Source organism: Ranitomeya imitator, chromosome 4 (assembly GCF_032444005.1).
Source record: "Ranitomeya imitator isolate aRanImi1 chromosome 4, aRanImi1.pri, whole genome shotgun sequence".
Taxonomy (NCBI): domain Eukaryota; kingdom Metazoa; phylum Chordata; class Amphibia; order Anura; family Dendrobatidae; genus Ranitomeya; species Ranitomeya imitator.
This window is the reverse complement of record NC_091285.1, coordinates 18,082,773-18,102,554: the sequence shown is the minus strand read 5'-3', so window position 1 is coordinate 18,102,554 and position 19,782 is coordinate 18,082,773. Positions and strand designations below refer to the sequence as shown.

Sequence of the window (19,782 nt, the reverse complement as noted above, 5' to 3'; positions counted from 1 at the left end):
CGTTCATCTACACCTCTGTCATTAAATCCCTCTACATAGGGGCAGTATTATAGTAGTTATATTCTTATACATAGGGGCAGTATTATAGTAGTTATATTCTTGTACATAGGAGCAGTATTATAGTAGTTATATTCTTGTACATAGGAGCAGTATTATAGTAGTTATATTCTTGTACATAGGAGCAGTATTATAGTAGTTATATTCTTGTACATAGGAGCAGTATTATAGTAGTTATATTCTTGTACATAGGGGCAGTATTATAGTAGTTATATTCTTGTACATAGGAGCAGTATTATAGTAGTTATATTCTTATACATAGGAGCAGTATTATAGTAGTTATATTCTTGTAAATAGGGAGCAGTATAATAGTAGTTATATTCTTGTACATAGGGGCAGTATTATAGTAGTTATATTCTTGTACATAGGGGCAGTATTATAGTAGTTATATTCTTATACATAGGAGCAGTATTATAGGAGTTATATTCTTGTATATGGGGGCAGTATTATAGTAGTTATATTCTTGTACATAGGGGGCAGTATTATAGTAGTTATATTCTTGTCCATAGGAGCAGTATTATAGTAGTTATATTCTTGTAAATAGGAGCAGTATTATAGTAGTTATATCCTTGTACATAGGAGCAGTATTATAGTAGTTATATTCTTGTACATAGGGGCAGTATTATAGTAGTTATATTCTTGAACATAGGGGGCAGTATTATAGTAGTTATATTCTTGTCCATAGGAGCAGTATTATAGTAGTTATATTCTTGTACATAGGAGCAGTATTATAGTAGTTATATCCTTGTACATAGGAGCAGTATTATAGTAGTTATATTCTTGTACATAGGAGCAGTATTATAGTAGTTATATTCTTGTACATAGGAGCAGTATTATAGTAGTTATATTCTTGTACATAGGAGCAGTATTATAGTAGTTATATTCTTATACATAGGAGCAGTATTATAGTAGTTATATCCTTGTACATAGGGGCAGTAATATAGTAGTTATATCCTTGTACATAGGGGGCAGTATTATAGTAGTTATATTCTTGTACATAGGAGCAGTATTATAGTAGTTATATTCTTGTAAATAGGGGCAGTATTATAGTAGTTATATTCTTGTACATAGGGGGCAGTATTATAGTAGTTATATTCTTGTACATAGGAGCAGTATTATAGTAGTTATATTCTTGTACATAGGAGCAGTATTATAGTAGTTATATTCTTGTACATAGGGAGCAGTATTATAGTAGTTATATTCTTGTACATAGGGGCAGTATTATAGTAGTTATATTCTTGTCCATAGGAGCAGTATTATAGTAGTTATATTCTTGTAAATAGGGGCAGTATTATAGTAGTTACCGTATATTCTTGAACATAGGAGCAGTATTATAGTAGTTAAATTCTTGTACATAGGGGCAGTATTATAGTAGTTATACTCTTGTACATAGGGGCAGTATTATAGTAGTTATATTCTTGTACATAGGGGCAGTATTATAGTAGTTATATTCTTGTACATAGGGGTCAGTATTATAGTAGTTATACTCTTGTACATAGGAGCAGTATTATAGTAGTTATATTCTTGTACATAGGGGCAGTATTATAGTAGTTATATTCTTGTACATAGGGGGCAGTATTATAGTAGTTATATTCTTGCACATAGGGGCAGTATTATAGTAGCTATACTCTTGTACATAGGAGCAGTATTATAGTAGTTATATTCTTGCACATAGGAGCAGTATTATAGTAGTTATATTCTTGTATATAGGCGGCAGTATTATAGTAGTTATATCCTTGTACATAGGGGGCAGTATTAAACATTTATTTGTAGTTAAATTATATGTATCGTATGCTCCATAACTTGGAATAATGGGTAAAACCGCAGACGCCACAGTCGCGTCTCATGGATTTGATTAATTTATTAGCCGTACTCATATGACTATCGTTCAGATTGTTTCTATGATAGAATTTTACGAAAGGTTTTGTGCAGTAAATGGTTTAAACTGACGTAATATAAATCACAGACGATGGATAAATACAATACTGTGGTGGTAACATAAATGTGTCAAGTGAGAGGGAAGGTTAGTGATGGAAGACTTGTAATAAAGTCACGCTGACCGGACGGATCCTGAGGAAGCGGCATTTAAGAGGCACAATATTGATCCTGGCATCTAATATATCAGTGTGGAGTGGTGGCCGGCATGTGTGGAGACAGGTGGAATACATAGTCTTGCTCATCAATAAGACTCCTTTAAAAAAAGGAAAATAGAGTCTATATAAAGCACTCCCACTCCCACCATGCCCTGTATGCATCCCTTTCATTATTTCTGCAGCAAGTTACAACAGCCAGCAACCAGCTGTATGCAGACCCTATTATTAAGTGGTGAGCTCCCCCTAGTGGTGGCTGAAGGCTGCTGAAAAGATCATTTTTTTCTTTATGACTTTTTGAAGCTAAGCAAAGGATTCCGAACAGAAAAAAGGACGTCTCAGCATAGAAGGTTTTTAAGAAATATTCTAGATATATTCCCACTGGGGATCATGAGCTCGGAGAGGCCCAATCAGAACTGTAAAGTAGAATATCCAGGCATTTATTTAGATATACATTTCCAAGGGGAATATCAGAGGAACAACAGATTTTAAAGAACCATGTTCCAGAATTGTTTTTTTATTTATTTTTTTTAATTAAAAGAACATTTTAGAATAAATTAATACACTACTACGTTGTACGTTATGGAATTCTTCAGTTAAACCTCCTGGAAATACATTAATAAGTTGATAACCGGGTGTTACAATTCCCCCGGTAATTTGGGCACTTTCTGACACAGAGCTGATTGGACAGTATCTGTGTAGTAGAATGGTAACGCCCAGTTGTCAATTTGATTATTTCCAGGAGGAGCAATAGAGGAATCGACGTGTTCTAAGAATTGTTAATTCAAAGGGATAAAAGATTTTGAAAAATCTTTATCGTTCTCTTCATCGTTCTGTGGACTTTTACTTCTTTTTTACAATTATATGAACACCGGGCAAAATGAAAGTTTTTTTTTAATAATTTTGACCAAATGTAATGTTTATATTAAGCTTAGTGAGGGGGCGGAGCGTGACAAAAAAAAAGAAAACGTCACGCTCCGCCCCCTCTGCCCTGCCCTGCAATGAATCCGTTTTTCCTGGAGTGCCCCTTTAATTTTTTTTTTTAAAATTTAAAATTCTACAAATATTTTAAAAACTGAACTTCCAGAAGGGAGATGACGACTTCTGTAGTCTGATCTCACAGACGCGGAGGACTCGTGAGATTGCTGCAGCCATTACTTTAATGGACTTGGCTCAGCCAGAAGATGTAGCAGAAGAAAACCTCCGGGACGTCGGCGTTGTCTCCTCTCCAGAAATGATCCATTTATAATAATGGCTAATAAAACACATTCCAGGATTTGCTCGCTCCCCCTCCCCACCATTACCGATCCGGCAGAACAGAAAAATGCCAGGAGGGAATCTGAGACTATATCGATCCGGGGGGTTTGTAGAGGAAACTGTGCCGCCTGCAACGTTTACTAGACGAGTGGATTTATCCTATATCCTAACAATGGCCACAAGGTTACATACTGAATCTACCGTACAGGATTATACCGTATCATACTATATCATATACATCACCATACAATACAGTATTACCAATACGACCCTATACCGTAATATATCATAACACCATACTAATATACTATACTGTACTATATCAAATCATACAATATTGTACCATGTTGTACTAACCAGAATGGAAGGATCATATTTCTGTCCAGCTGCTACACTGATGCCTCCATGCTGTGCCAGCCATTGCACTGGTTACCCATCCGCCACAGAGTATAATATAAACTTATCTCTCACCCACAAAGCGCTCCACAGTTTTGCACAATCTTACATCTCATCTCTGTCACCCTATGTATTTCTGTCCAGTCGCTACACTGATACCTGAATGCTGTGCCAGCCATTGCACTGGTTACCCTTTTGCCACAAAGAATGATATAGTTATCTCTCACCCACAAAGTGCTACACAGTTTTGCACCATCTTATATCTCGTCTCTATCGCCCCATTTACTTCTGTTTAGTCGCTACACCGATGCCTCCATGTTGTGCCGCCCATTGCACTGGTTACCCATCCGCCACAGAGTATAATATAAACTTATCTCTCACCCACAAAGTGCTGCACAGTTTTGCACCATCTTATATCTCATCTCTGTCTATCACCCTATGTATTTCTGTCCAGTCGCTACACCGATGCCTCCATGCTGTGCCGGCCATTGCACTGGTTACCCATCCGCCACAGAGTATAATATAAACTTATCTCTCACCTACAAAGTGCTACACAGCTTTGCACCATCTTATATCTCGTCTCTGTCTATCCCCCCATTTACTTCTGTTTAGTCGCTACACCGATGCCTCCATGCTGTGCCGGCCATTGCACTGGTTACCCGTCTGCCACAGAGTATAATATAAACTTATCTCTCACCTACAAAGTGCTACACAGCTTTGCACCATCTTATATCTCGTCTCTGTCTATCACCCCATTTACTTCTGTTTAGTCGCTACACCGATGCCTCCATGCTGTGCCGCCCATTGCACTGGTTGCCCGTCTGCCACAGAGTATAATATAAACTTATCTCTCACCTACAAAGTGCTACACAGCTTTGCACCATCTTATATCTCGTCTCTGTCTATCCCCCCATTTACTTCTGTTTAGTCGCTACACCGATGCCTCCATGCTGTGCCGCCCATTGCACTGGTTACTCATCCGCCACAGAGTATAATATAAACTTATCTCTCACCCACAAAGCGCTCCACAGTTTTGCACAATCTTATATCTCGTCTCTGTCTGTCACCCTATGTATTTCTGTCCAGTTGCTACACTGATGCCTCCATGCTGTGCCAGTCATTGCACTGGTTACCTGTCTGCCACAGAGAATAATATACTTATCTCTCATCCACAAAGTGCTCCACAGTTTTGCACCTTCTTATATCTCTATCACCCCATTTACTTCTGTTTAGTCGCTACACGGTTGCCTCCATGCTGTGTCGGCCATTGCACTAGTTACCTATCCGCCACAGAGCATAATATAAACTTATCTCTTTCACCCACAAAGATCCCATATCACCTCCCTCATGTCCATCTATCACCTTACCCATGCACTTTGGTCTCCAAGACTTCTCGCATGCTGCACTAGTTTTCCAGAATGCACCGTGGTGGTGGGACATAATCGCCCCCTTCCCTCCACCTATAGGAAGCGAAATACCCTGTTCTCAGAGCATTAGGATTGGTTATGAACCCACGGAGAGATGTGATGCCTTATAGGACAATATCCTAGTAAATAGCTATAGACTCAGGTAATTAAAGGGGATGTCTGGTTTTGAACCCCCTCTTTGTTTGATAGTTCATCTATTTTGATGGCATTGGTGATGGGAGGGAGGCCCTTAATATGAAGACATGAATGATGAGACTAGAAATGCTGCAGTTCAGGAGGTCACTACATTTTGGGCACCCATGGCTTTAGGGTGGTTAGTGCCCAATGAAATGCCTTTTATTGCCCCCTCGCCCTTAAGACCTCGCTATACCAGGGATTGTATTGTGCCCCTATATTTCCATAACTTTTGGATGCAATGTGGGATCAGAGGTGGAAAGATCCAGGTGACCCGATCATTACGACCGGTTGTGGCCTCTAGAAGGGTGACAGCTGATCTGCCGTGGGAACCACATACCCCCTAAGGCTAGCCTTGATCAATGGATCATGCATAACCCATGTAGAAAACATGGCTGCCCAGCGCTAATGAGGTGACTCAGCACCAGACATCTGCTGCCCATAGAAGTCAATGAACTCCATTGGAGCACCTTTGTCAGAGGTTGTATATGTAGCTATATAGATACTTTGTACATCCAGGTCAGGCAATGACGGGGTTAATTCACCTTCCCCTCTGGCTCAGCAATGGTTAAATGTGATCCTGAGGCTCCTGAGAGGCTAGAGGTCCCTGTGCATCAGGCATGATATGCAACATGGAAACATCCAGCCTGTGATTGCAGCAGATGACTCCCGGGGGGCGGGGGGTGCACTTTTATATTTCATGCTGGGAAGTATTGCAGAATTGTGATAAATCTCCTGCTGATGTATAATGCATGGCGGGGTGGATTACATGCCACAGGCAGCTGGACGTCCGGCTCTGGGAGCCGTCCTCAGCCTAGGGGTACAGCTTAGGTGACCCCCCGGAGCTCTCCAGGGGCCCAGAATAATGGGAACAACTCAAAACATGGAGGGGATGGACAGTGACATTTCAGGATGAGACAAGAATATGTAATGTAGTATGGGGGGAGGAAGCGGCGACTATTGGGGTCACAGCCGTCCCCAGTATATAACTAGGACATTTGCAGGACCCCTCATGTGTTAAATGCACACAAATTATTAGGGGGGCCCTATACAGTACAAGCAGGTCCCTACGCAACCTACGGGTCCAATAATGCTTTTATACGTTCTTCACTGTGCACCACTGCAGGTCTCACGCTGTAGACTAGGGGGCTAGAGACCCCTTTATTATCTGTCACCACCTTTCCTATGTGTTTCCCCCAATCTCCACCATTTATCTGTGACTCCTATTACTTTCCTTTTATGTATGTGTATTTTCCTCTTCTAAAATCCTCCCTTCCTCTATGTTTCTCCCTTTACCTTTCATCTCTACGTTACTCCCTTTACCTTTCATCTCTCCGTTACTCCCTTTACCTTTCATCTCTCCGTTACTCCCTTTACCATTCCTCTCTATGTTTCTCCCTTTACCTTTCCTCTCTACATTACTCCCTTTACCTTTCATCTCTACATTACTCCCTTTACATTTCATCTCTACATTACTCCCTTTACCTTTCATCTCTACATTACTCCCTTTACCTTTCATCTCTATGTTTCTCCCTTTACCTTTCATCTCTACATTACTCCCTTTACCTTTCTTCTCTGTTACTCCCTTTACATTTCATCTCTACGTTACTCCCTTTACCTTTCCTCTCTACATTACTCCCTTTACCTTTCCTCTCTACATTACTCCCTTTACCTTTCATCTCTACATTACTCCCTTTACCTTTCATCTCTATGTTTCTCCCTTTACCTTTCATCTCTACATTACTCCCTTTACCTTTCTTCTCTGTTACTCCCTTTACCTTTCCTCTCTACATTACTCCCTTTACATTTCATCTCTACATTACTCCCTTTACATTTCATCTCTACATTACTCCCTTTACATTTCATCTCTACGTTACTCCCTTTACCTTTCTTCTCTGTTACTCCCTTTACATTTCATCTCTACGTTACTCCCTTTACCTTTCATCTCTACATTACTCCCTTTACCTTCCCCCTCTATGTTTCTCCCTTTACCTTTCCTCTCTACATTACTCCCTTTACATTTCATCTCTACGTTACTCCCTTTACCTTTCATCTCTACATTACTCCCTTTACCTTCCCCCTCTATGTTTCTCCCTTTACCTTTCTTCTCTGTTACTCCCTTTACCTTTCCTCTCTGTTACTCCCTTTACCTTTCCTCTCTATGTTTCTCCCTTTACCTTTCTTCTGTTACTCCCTTTACCTTTCCTCTCTGTTACTCCCTTTACCTTTCCTCTCTGTTTCTCCCTTTACCTTTCCTCTCTATGTTTCTCCCTTTACCTTTCTTCTCTGTTACTCCCTTTACCTTTCCTCTCTGTTACTCCCTTTACCTTTCCTCTCTATGTTTCTCCCTTTACCTTTCTTCTGTTACTCCCTTTACCTTTCCTCTCTGTTACTCCCTTTACCTTTCCTCTCTGTTTCTCCCTTTACCTTTCCTCTCTATGTTTCTCCCTTTACCTTTCCTCTCTGTTACTCCCTTTACCTTTCCTCTCTATGTTTCTCCCTTTACCTTTCCTCTCTCCGTTACTCCCTTTACCTCTCCTCTCTACGTTACTCCTTTTACCTTTCATCTCTACGTTACTCCCTTTACATTTCATCTCTACGTTACTCCCTTCACCTTTCATATCTACGTTACTTCCTTTACCTTTCCTCTCTACGCTACTCCCTTTACCTTTCCTCTGTACATTACTCCCTTTACCTTTCCTCTGTTACTCCCTTTACCTTTCCTCTACGTTACTCCCTTTAACCTCTACATTACTCCCTTCAACTTTCCTCTCTGTTACTCCCTTTACCGTCCCCCTCTATTTTACTCCCTTTACCTTTTCCTTCTATGTTACTCCCTTTATCTTTCTTCTCTGTGACTCCCCACATTACTTCCTTTACCTTTCGTCTCTGTTACTCCTTTTACCCTCATCTGTTTCTTGCTCAATGTACCTTCCCTTTTCCTGTTATTCTTTTCCCTTTCTCCTCTATGTCTCTGTTTCTCCCCAAATATGTGTTCAGTCATGTGTCAGTCATTACATGTCTCACACTGGTAACGCCCCTTTTCATTTATAATAATCTCCGGAGGCAGAGTCTCAAAGAGATCTATCTACGGATCAGAAGATGGACTAAAAAAATTCTCCTTTTTCTCCATTCTGTCAGTCTGCAGAAATCAGACTGCACTCAGATGTTATCCGAGTGCAGTCCGATGTTTTCCACGGACGCATTGACTTGCTTTGTAGGACCTGAATTTTGGATCCAACTTCGGCATGCAGCGATCCGACGAAAAATAATCAGACGTGCGCGGTCTCATAGAATAACATTGATCCGAGTGCGATCTGATGTTTTGTTGGATCACACTCGGGCCATAAATACGACCATGTGCACGAACCTTTAGCCTGTGTCTCTTCCTGACCCTTCTCCTCCTACCACCTGTATCAGGATGACCACAAGATGGATGACACTGTATTTCCTTGTTGTCCTTCCTCATCTGTCGCTTCCTCTCTATGTTCCCCCCTGAGCCTTCCCTTCATATATCCCTATGAATACCAAAACCCCTTTGATTTTCTTACACCCTCTCTTCTCTGTTGGTGTCACCCATCCCTCCTTCTGCCTGTCCTCTTCCCTCTGTCTCTGTCTCCTCTGCATCCTCTTCCCTTATTAGACACAAGTTACATTCTGATGTTTACCAATAACATTTCCAGAATAAAGTCACATTCTGTTAATTTGTAAATCAGATGTTTCTTCCTTCCTGGAATGTGATCCCCCCCAGAGCAGAGCACAGCCCCCCGAGCAGGGAGGAGAGTGGTCCCAGGCAGAGCTCCCTGTCACTGTCTCCTCCGCCCCCTGCTCCTCAGCAGAGACATCAGCACAGGCACCAACAGGCGGAGACAGCAGGAACTCACAACAAGAACTTTCCATCATCTCAGGGACCAGCAGAGAACCTGGAGAAATCCGGGCAAAGAAAGAGCCACAGAGAAGATATTAGGCGCAAAAGTGCACAAAAGGCGCAAGGACTGGGGCAAAGAATCCAGGCAGGAGAGTAACAAGAAGGAAAAGAGAGGAGGACAGAGACCGGGGAGCCAGAGGCATCAAAGTAAGTGGCTCCGTGTCCTCCATGGCTTCAGCACCAAAGACAGAGCAGCAGCAAGAAGCCTAGCATGATGCCCCTCTGCTGCTCCAACCCAGAGACCCCCTGATCTAATGCCCCTCTGCTGCCCCAACCCAGAGACCCCCTGATCTAATGCCCCTCTGCTGCCCCAACCCAGAGACCCCCTGATCTAATGCCCCTCTGCTGCTCCAACCCAGAGACCCCCTGATCTAATGCCCCTGTGCTGCTCCAACCCAGAGACCCCTGATCTAATAATGCCCCTCTGCTGCCCCAACCCAGAGACCCCTGATGTAATGCCCCTCTGCTGCCCCAACCCAGAGACCCCTGATCTAATGCCCCTCTGATGCCCCAACCCACAGACCCCTGATCTAATGCCCCTCTGCTGCTCCAACCTACAGACCCCCTGATCTAATGCCCCTCTGCTGCTCCAACCCACAGACCCCTGATATAATGCCCCTCTGCTGCTCCAACCCACAGACCCCTGATCTAATGCCCCTCTGCTGCCCCAACCCAGAGACCCCTGATCTAATGCCCCTCTGCTGCCCCAACCCAGAGACCCCTGATCTAATGCCCCTCTGCTGCCCCAACCCACAGACCCCTGATCTAATGCCCCTCTGCTGCTCCAACCCAGAGACCCCCTGATCTAATGCCCCTCTGCTGCTCCAACCTACAGACCCCCTGATCTAATGCCCTTCTGCTGCCCCAACCCACAGACCCCTAATCTAATAATGTCCCTCTGCTGCCCCAACCCACAGACCCCTGATCTAATGCCCCTCTGCTGCTCCAACCCACAGACCTTCTTGTACTAATGCCCCTCTGCTGCTCCATCTCACAGACCCCTTATCTAATGCCCCTCTGCTGCTCCAACCCACAGACCCCCTGATCTAATGCCCCTCTGCTGCTCCAACTCACAGACTCCCTGTACTAATGCCCCTTTGCCGCTCCAACCCACAGACCTTCTTGTACTAATGGCCCTCTGCTGCTCCAACCCACAGACCCCCTGATCTAATGCCCCTCTGCTGCTCCAACCCACAGACCCCCTGATCTAATGCCCCTCTGCTGCTCCAACCCACAGACCCCTTATTTAATGCCCCTCTGCTGCTCCAACCCACAGACCCCCTGATCTAATAATGCCCCTCTGCTGCTCCAACCCACAGACCTTCTTGTACTAATGCTCCTCTGCTGCTCCAACCCACAGACCCCTTATCTAATGCCCCTCTGCTGCCCCAACCCACAGACCCCCTGTACTAATGCCCCTCTGCTGCCCCAACCCACAGACCCCCTGTACTAATGCCCCTCTGCTGCTGCAACCCACAGACCCCTGATCTAATGCCCCTCTGCTGCCCCAACCCACAGACCCCCTTTACTAATGCCCCTCTGCTGCTGCAACCCACAGACCTTCTTGTACTAATGCCCCTCTGCTGCTCCAACCCACAGACCCCCTGATCTATTTCCACTCTGCTGCTCCAACCCACAGACCCCTGATCCAATGCCCCACTGCTGCTCCAACCCACAAACCCCTGATCTAATGCCCCTCTGCTGCTTCATCCCACAGACCCCAGATCTAATGTCCCTCTGCTGCTCCAACCTACAGACCCCTTATCTAATGCCCCTCTGCTGCTCCAACCCACTGACCCCTTATCTAATGCCCCTCTGCTGCTCCAACCTACAGACCCCCTGATCTAATGCCCCTCTGCTGCCCCAACCCACAGACCCCCTGATCTAATGCCCCTCTGCTGCTCCAACCCAGAGACCCCTGATCTAATGCCCCTCTGCTGCTCCAACCCACAGACCCCTGATCTAATAATGCCCCTCTACTGCCCCAACCCACAGACCCCTGATCTAATGCCCCTCTGCTGCCTCAACCCACAGACCCCTGATCTAATGCCCCTCTGCTGCCCCAACCCACAGACCCCTGATCCAATGCCCCACTGCTGCTCCAACCCACAAACCCCTGATCTAATGCCCCTCTGCTGCTTCATCCCACAGACCCCAGATCTAATGTCCCTCTGCTGCTCCAACCTACAGACCCCTTATCTAATGCCCCTCTGCTGCTCCAACCTACAGACCCCCTGATCTAATGCCCCTCTGCTGCCCCAACCCACAGACCCCCTGATCTAATGCCCCTCTGCTGCTCCAACCCAGAGACCCCCTGATCTAATGCCCCTCTGCTGCCCCAACCCACAGACCCCTGATCTAATGCCCCTCTGATGCCCCAACCCACAGACCCCTGATCTAATGCCCCTCTGCTGCCCCAACCCACAGACCCCTGATCTAATGCCCCTCTGCTGCCCCAACCCAGAGATCCCAGATCTAATAATGCCCCTCTGCTGCCCCAACCCACAGACCCCTAATCTAATAATGCCCCTCTGCTGCCCCAACCCACAGACCCCTGATCTAATGCCCCTCTGCTGCCCCAACATACAGACCCCTAATCTAATAATGCCCCTCTGCTGCTCCAACCCACAGACCTTCTTGTACTAATGCCCCTCTGCTGCTCCATCTCACAGACCCCTTATCTAATGCCCCTCTGCTGCTCCAACCCACAGACCCCCTGATCTAATGCCCCTCTGCTGCTCCAACCCACAGACTCCCTGATCTAATGCCCCTTTGCCGCTCCAATCCACAGACCTTCTTGTACTAATGGCCCTCTGCTGCTCCAACCCACAGACCCCCTGATCTAATGCCCCCCTTCTGCTCCAACCCACAGACCCCCTGATCTAATGCCCCTCTGCTGCTCCAACCCACAGACCCCTTATTTAATGCCCCTCTACTGCTCCAACCCACAGACCTTCTTGTACTAATGCCCCTCTGCTGCTCCAACCCACAGACCCCTTATCTAATGCCCCTCTGCTGCCCCAACCCACAGACCCCCTGTACTAATGCCCCTCTGCTGCCCCAACCCACAGACCCCCTGTACGAATGCCCCTCTGCTGCTCCAACCCACAGACCCCTGATCTAATGCCCCTCTGCTGCCCCAACCCACAGACCCCCTTTACTAATGCCCCTCTGCTGCTGCAACCCACAGACCTTCTTGTACTAATGCCCCTCTGCTGCTCCAACCCACAGACCCCCTGATCTATTTCCACTCTGCTGCTCCAACCCACAGACCCCTGATCCAATGCCCCACTGCTGCTCCAACCCACAGACCCCTGATCTAATGCCCCTCTGCTGCTCCATCCCACAGACCCCTGATCTAATGTCCCTCTGCTGCTCCAACCTACAGACCCCTTATCTAATGCCCCTCTGCTGCTCCAACCCACTGACCCCTTATCTAATGCCCCTCTGCTGCTCCAACCTACAGACCCCCTGATCTAATGCCCTTCTGCTGCTCCAACCCACAGACCCCGTGATCTAATAATGCCCCTCTGCTGCTCCAACCCACAGACCCCTTATCTAATGCCCCTCTGCTGCTCCAACCCACAGACCCCTGATCTAATGCCCCTCTGCTGCTCCAACCCACAGACCCCTGATCTAATGCCCCTCTGCTGCTCCAACCCACATACCCCTTATCTAATGCCCCTCTGCTGCTCCAACCCACAGACCCCCTGTACTAATGCCCCTCTGCTGCTCCAACCCACAGACCCCTGATCTAATGCCCCTCTGCTGCTCCAACCCACAGACCCCTTATCTAATGCCCCTCTGCTGCTGCAACCCACAGACCCCCTGATCTAATAATGCCCCTCTGCTGCTCCAACCCACAGACCCCTTATCTAATGCCCCTCTGCTGCACCAACCCACAGACCCCTTATCTAATGCCCCTCTGCTGCTCCAACCCACAGACCCCTGATCTAATGCCCCTCTGCTGCTCCAACCCACAGACCCCTGATCTAATGCCCCTCTGCTGCTCCAACCCACATACCCTTTATCTAATGCCCCTCTGCTGCTCCAACCCACAGACCCCCTGTACTAATGCCCCTCTGCTGCTCCAACCCACAGACCCCTGATCTAATGCCCCTCTGCTGCTCCAACCCACAGACCCCTTATCTAATGCCCCTCTGCTGCTCCAACCCACAGACCCCCTGTACTAATGCCCCTCTGCTGCTCCAACCCACAGACCTTCTTGTACTAATGCCCCTCTGCTGCTCCAACCCACAGACCCCCTGTACTAATGCCCCTCTGCTGCTCCAACCCACAGACCCCCTGATCTAATGCCCCTCTGCTGCTCCAACCCACAGACCCCCTGATCTAATGTCCCTCTGCTGCTCCAACCCACAGACCCCCTTATCTAATGCCCCTCTGCTGCTCCAACCCACAGACCCCTTATCTAATGCCCCTCTGCTGCTCCAACCCACAGACCCCCTGATCTAATAATGCCCCTTTGCTGCTCCAACCCACAGACCCCTTATCTAATGCCCCTCTGCTGCTCCAACCCACAGACCCCTGATCTAATGTCCCTATGCTGCTCCAACCCACAGACCCCTTATCTAATGCCCCTCTGCTGCTCCAACCCACAGACCCCTGATCTAATGCCCCTCTGCTGCTCCAACCCACAGACCCCTGATCTAATGCCCCTCTGCTGCCCCAACCCACAGACCCCCTGTACTAATGCCCTCTGCTGCTCCAACCCACAGACCTTCTTGTACTAATGCCCCTCTGCTGCTCCAACCCACCGACCCCCTGATCTAGTTCCACTCTGCTGCTCCAACCCACAGACCCCTGATCCAATGCCCCTCTGCTGCTCCAACCCACAGACCCCTGATCTAATGCCCCTCTGCTGCTCCATCCCACAGACCCCTGATCTAATGCCCCTCTGCTGCTCCAACCCACAGACCCCCTTATCTAATGCCCCTCTGCTGCTCCAACCCACAGACCCCTGATCTAATGTCCCTCTGCTGCTCCGACTAGTGGAGCTTGTAATGTTTTTTAATATTATTAATTTTATGCGTTGGTCACTTTGGTCCAGTGATATTGACGATAAATTGATATTGCAGGAGGGGAGGGTGACATCACAATTATAATAAAAAGACTGTGACTAGTGATGAATGAACGTGCACGAATAAGGTGTTATCTGAGCATGCTCGGGTGTTAACCGAGTGACTTCGCTGTGCTCGAAAAATATGTCCGAGTCCCCGCGGCTGCATGTCTCACCAACAGCCACAACACACAGGGATTGCCTAACATGCAGACACGTGTTTCGGCTGGTGTGCTAATCAAGGGTCACGCTGAAGACTTTTTGTTAGCACACGATCATGGGTAATAATAATAATAATAATAATATTGGGTAACACCTCATCCCAGCATGTTCCCTCATCATGCCGGTGACCATAGCGAGATGCCCCCCGCAGTGTAGAGGGGGAGAAGCCGGGGAGGTCTCTGGCTCAGCAGCACTGATCTAGTTTGGAGGAGGCGGATGAGTTCAGCTTGTTATAGGAAGGATTTTATTTTTACTTTGAAGAAATCTTTTTATGTCAAGGAATCCTATAAATCATCTAAGATCTGGGGGAAACCTGGGGACAAGTGTTTAATTTCTCTGCAGCGCCACCACAGGAGAAATGAAGTATTACACAATTACTCCAGAAAAATGCACTTATTGTACCGAGAGAACAGGAAAAGCCCAAAACTTTCCTTCTTGGCTACAAGTGATCTTCAATGTAAAAGAGTGGTATAACCTGGGCATCTCCTGTATATAAATATATATGTACATCTGGTATAACCTGGGCATCTCCTGTATATAATTATATATGTACAGCTGCTATAACCTGGGCATCTCCTGTATATAATTATATATGTACAGCCGGTATAACCTGGGCATCTCCTGTATATAATTATATATGTACAGCTGGTATAACCTGGGTATCTCCTGTATATAATTATACATGTACAGCCGGTATAACTTGGGCATCTCCTGTATATAATTATATATGTACAGCTGGTATAACCTGGGTATCTCCTGTATATAATTATACATGTACAGCTGGTATAACCTGGGCATCTCCTGTATATAATTATACATGTACAGCTGGTATAACCTGGGCATCTCCTGTATATAATTATATATGTACAGCTGGTATAACCTGGGCATCTCCTGTATATAATTATATATGTACAGCTGGTATAACCTGGGCATCTCCTGTATATAATTATATATGTACAGCCGGTATAACCTGGGCATCTCCTGTATATAATTATATATGTACAGCCGGTATAACCTGGGCATCTCCTGTATATAATTATATATGTACAGCCGGTATAACCTGGGCATCTCCTGTATATAATTATATATGTACAGCCGGTATAACCTGGGCATCTCCTGTATATAATTATATATGTACAGCTGGTATAACCTGGGCATCTCCTGTATTGTATTTCTCTGTGAGGAGATCGGTTGTTGTGTAGCGGTTTCCTCGGGGTGATAAGCGGCGCCTTAGTCTGGATTGTCTGTGCTCTTTAATAGGATTGTTGTGATATTAATAGACGATTTGTACCTGGGTTTTCCTGACCAGATGGACGTGCGAGCTTAGAGCCTTTGACCTCGACCGCCGGGGCGCCTGTAGGCAGGAATTGATCACTAGTTGTCTCACAGCTCCTCATGGCACCTGGGTACCCACTGCCCCCTTGGCACGCATCAGCCCCCGGGTAAACAGGCACACACTGTCCCATGAGCACACACTGTCCTCTGAGCATGCATGTCCACCTGGGCATTCACTGGCCTCTGGGCACATACCGGACCTGGGCTCACACTGTCCTCTATGCTCAGATCGGACCCTGGGTACACATCGGCTTCTGGGCATTCACTGGCCTTGGGGCACACACCTGCTCTACGCATGCACTGGCCCCTGAGCACACACTGTCTCCTGGTCACACCGGTACCTGGGCACACACCAGCCTCTATGCACACACCGGCCCCTGGGCAGACACTTGCCCCTGGGCACACACCGTGCCAGGAACCACACCATTTTCTATGCATAAACACATTGGCCCTGGGGCACACATCATCTCCTAGGCACGCACAGGTACCTGGACACACACCGGCCATGGGCACACACCGGCCTCTATGCACACACCGGCCCCTAGGCAGACACTAGCCTCTGGGCACACACCGTGCCTGGGACCACACTGACCCCTGTGCACACAATGGCCACTGGCAACACACCATCCCCTGAACACGCACCAGCCTCTGGGCAGACACTGGCCCTGTGCACACATCGTCCCCTGAGCACACACCGGCCCCTGAGCACACACCGACATCTGGGCACACACCGGCCCTGTGCACACATCGGCCCCTGGGCACACACCGACCCCTGAGCACACACCGGGCCCTGAGCACACATCAGCCCCTGGGCACACACCGGCCCCTGAGCACACATCGGCCCCTGGGCACACACCGGCCTCTGAGCACACACCGGCCCTGTTCACACTTCGGCCCCTGAGCACACACCGGCCCCTGAGCACACACCGGCCCTGTGCACACATCGGCCCCTGGGCACACACCGGCCCCTGAGCACACACCGGCCCCTGAGCACACACCGGCCCCTGGGCACACATCGGCCCCTGGGTACACACCGGCCTCTGGGCACACACCAGTCCCTTGGCACACACCGGCCCCTGGGCACACACCAGTCCCTATGCACGCACCGTTGCGTGGGCACACACCGACATCTGGGCACACACCGGCCCCTGAGCACACACCGGCCCCTGGGCACCACCGGCCTCTGGGCACACACCGGCCTCTGGGCACACACCAGTCCCTTGGCACACACCGGCCCTTGGGCACACACCGGCCTCTGGGCACACACCAGTCCCTTGGCACACACCGGCCCCTGAGCACACACCGGCCCTGTGCACACATCGGCCCCTGGGCACACATCGGCCCCTGGGCACACACCGGCCCCCGAGCACACACCGGCCCCTGGGCACACATCGGCCCCTGGGCACATACCGGCCTCTGGGCACACACCAGTCCCTTGGCACACACCGGCCCCTGGGCACACACCAGTCCCTATGCACGCACCGTTGCGTGGGCACACACCGACATCTGGGCACACACCGGCCCCTGAGCACACACCGGCCCCTGGGCACCACCGGCCCCTGAGCACACACCGGCCCCTGAGCACACATGGGCCCCTGGGCACACACCGGCCCCTGAGCACACACCGGCCTCTGGCCATGTAGGATCTGTGCAGTATAATGATCCTGCAGCTTCCTGCCCGCCGCTCGGAGTTGTCATTTTCCAGGTAAGAGGTGCAAACACCTTTATGCAGAGACTTTTACTGTTGGTGATCAATTAAAAAAGAGAGAACCAGAGAGGGGAGCGCTGACTTTGGGGGGATTACATAAACCACGTCCTGTGCCCAAATTGTCAGGATTGTTTCCTAAAATGTGGGCCTGTCGGAACCTCTGGTTGTGCCCATCACCCCAAAAACCCTATAATTCCCTGCGTCTTATCCTGCGTTACAATGTATCAGTGCAGGTAAAATTTGCAACTGTAACAAACCCCCATGTGTGAGAAGTGTTTGGCCCTGGTGTCGTCCTCTCACTGACAACAAGCAGTGATGAAATTTCCTTACTATGTTGCCATCCGGTGTTGCAAGACTCGGATTATTGGATTTTCTGGATTATTGGATTAAATGAATTAAAGGTGATGCTGATGATAGAGCCGGATCCTGTGATGTCAGTGGTCCCAGGACCCCTCGTCTCACCATGTATAGAGGGGCGCACATATATTGGTGATTTTGTTGTGGGTCGGGATGGCGGCTTCTCCGGAGCTCATTTCCTTTCCTCCCTCGCCGAGCGCCTCCATTCCACCCCTGATGAATGAGCCTCATTCAGTCCCTCTGTCGGGGGCCGGAGGGGAGGGTCCCTCTGAACCTGCTCCCATTTTTGCGGCTCTGTTACGTGTTGTCCCTGGAAACGGACAGAGAGAATGAATGTTGAGTAAAGCTGCCGAGAAGTGAGAACCGGAGGCAAAGATCCAAATCTAGGAATCTGGACAGAAACATATCTCCTCCCCTCCCCCATCGCTTGTACGTTGTAGACGAGGAATCCATAAATGTGTATCTGGGGAGGAGATCGTCTGCCCCATCACCACCACAAAGCCCCCCAAGAAGCCCTCAACCAACTACAGCCGGGGGTCCCACTCGCCACAGAGAAACCAGTCGTGTTGTCAAAGCGGGAAAAATGAGCAAGCAAAACTGTGATGTCCACAGTATATGGCAGGTCTTGTTGGGTGTTACCATTATACGTGAGGTCTTGTGGGTGTTCCCAGTATACCTTAGGTCTTGTTGGGTGTTCCCAGTATGTGACAGGTCTTGTTGGGTGTTCCCAGTATATGGCAGGTCTTGTGCCATATATGCTTTGTACCCTTGTAGTGAGATGATCCACACAAGAGGACAGACCTTGAATGTCCATATCTACACCTGTGTCCTGAACCACCCAGAGGTAAAGGGGAAAAGAGAGACAAAACACACTGCAGAGAAAAAAAATGGTCTCAGAACTTCTCTTATCCCTCTATTGAGATGCATTAATACTTTGGGCCACCTGTTCTGTTATGGACCTGGTGGTTAGGAGCACCAGGAAAGACCTGATGGTTAAACTCACAGGACAAGCTCTGGGAAGTGGGAACTCTGCTGACCGCAATCCCTAATCCTATCACACACACTAGAAATAGCCGTGGAGCGTACCTAACAGGCCTAGGCTGTGCCGAGGCGTCTAAGAGCTAACTAGCCCTAGAGATAGAAAGTAAAGTCTACCTTGCCTCAGAGAAATACCCCAAAGGAAAAGGGAGCCCCCCACAAATAATGACTGTGAGTTAAGATGAAATACACAAACACAGGAATGAAAGAGGTTTCAGCAAAGGGAGGCCAGACTACCTAAACAGACAGAGGATAGAAAAGGTAACTTTGCGGTCAGCACAAAAAACTACAAAAGACCACGCAGAGTGTGCAAAAAGACCCCCGCACCGACTAACGGTGCGGAGGTGCCACTCTGCCTCCCAGAGCTTCCAGCTAGCCAGACAGAATAATATTAGCAAGCTGGACAAGAAAACAAGAACAACAAAATAAACAAGCAGGGACTTAGCTTCTGCTGGCAAAGACGGTCACCAGAAAGATCCAAGAGCGAACTGAATCAGTACTGGAACATTGACAGGTGGCATGGAGTAACGATCTAGGTGGAGTTAAATAGAGCAGAAGCCTAAGAATAAACCAGGTCACCTGTGGAAGGAATCTCAGAACCAGCAGCTCCACTCACAGCCACCAGAGGGAGTCCATGGACAGAACTCGCCGAAGTACCATTCATGACCACAGGAGGGAGTTCCAAAACAGAATTCACAACAGTATTCCCAGTATAT

At 48.1% G+C, this 19,782-nt stretch overlaps 1 protein-coding gene across 1 annotated transcript in view; it reads left to right on the top strand.

The window, feature by feature from the left end:
- The first annotated feature begins 9,244 nt into the window (after positions 1–9,244).
- PTN (pleiotrophin) overlaps positions 9,245–19,782 on the top strand; it is a 65,716-nt gene continuing 55,178 nt past the window's right edge. The window contains exon 1 of the mRNA XM_069763192.1: positions 9,245–9,476. The gene's annotated coding sequence lies outside the window, so the exon portion shown is untranslated. The remainder of the gene's footprint in view (positions 9,477–19,782) is intronic.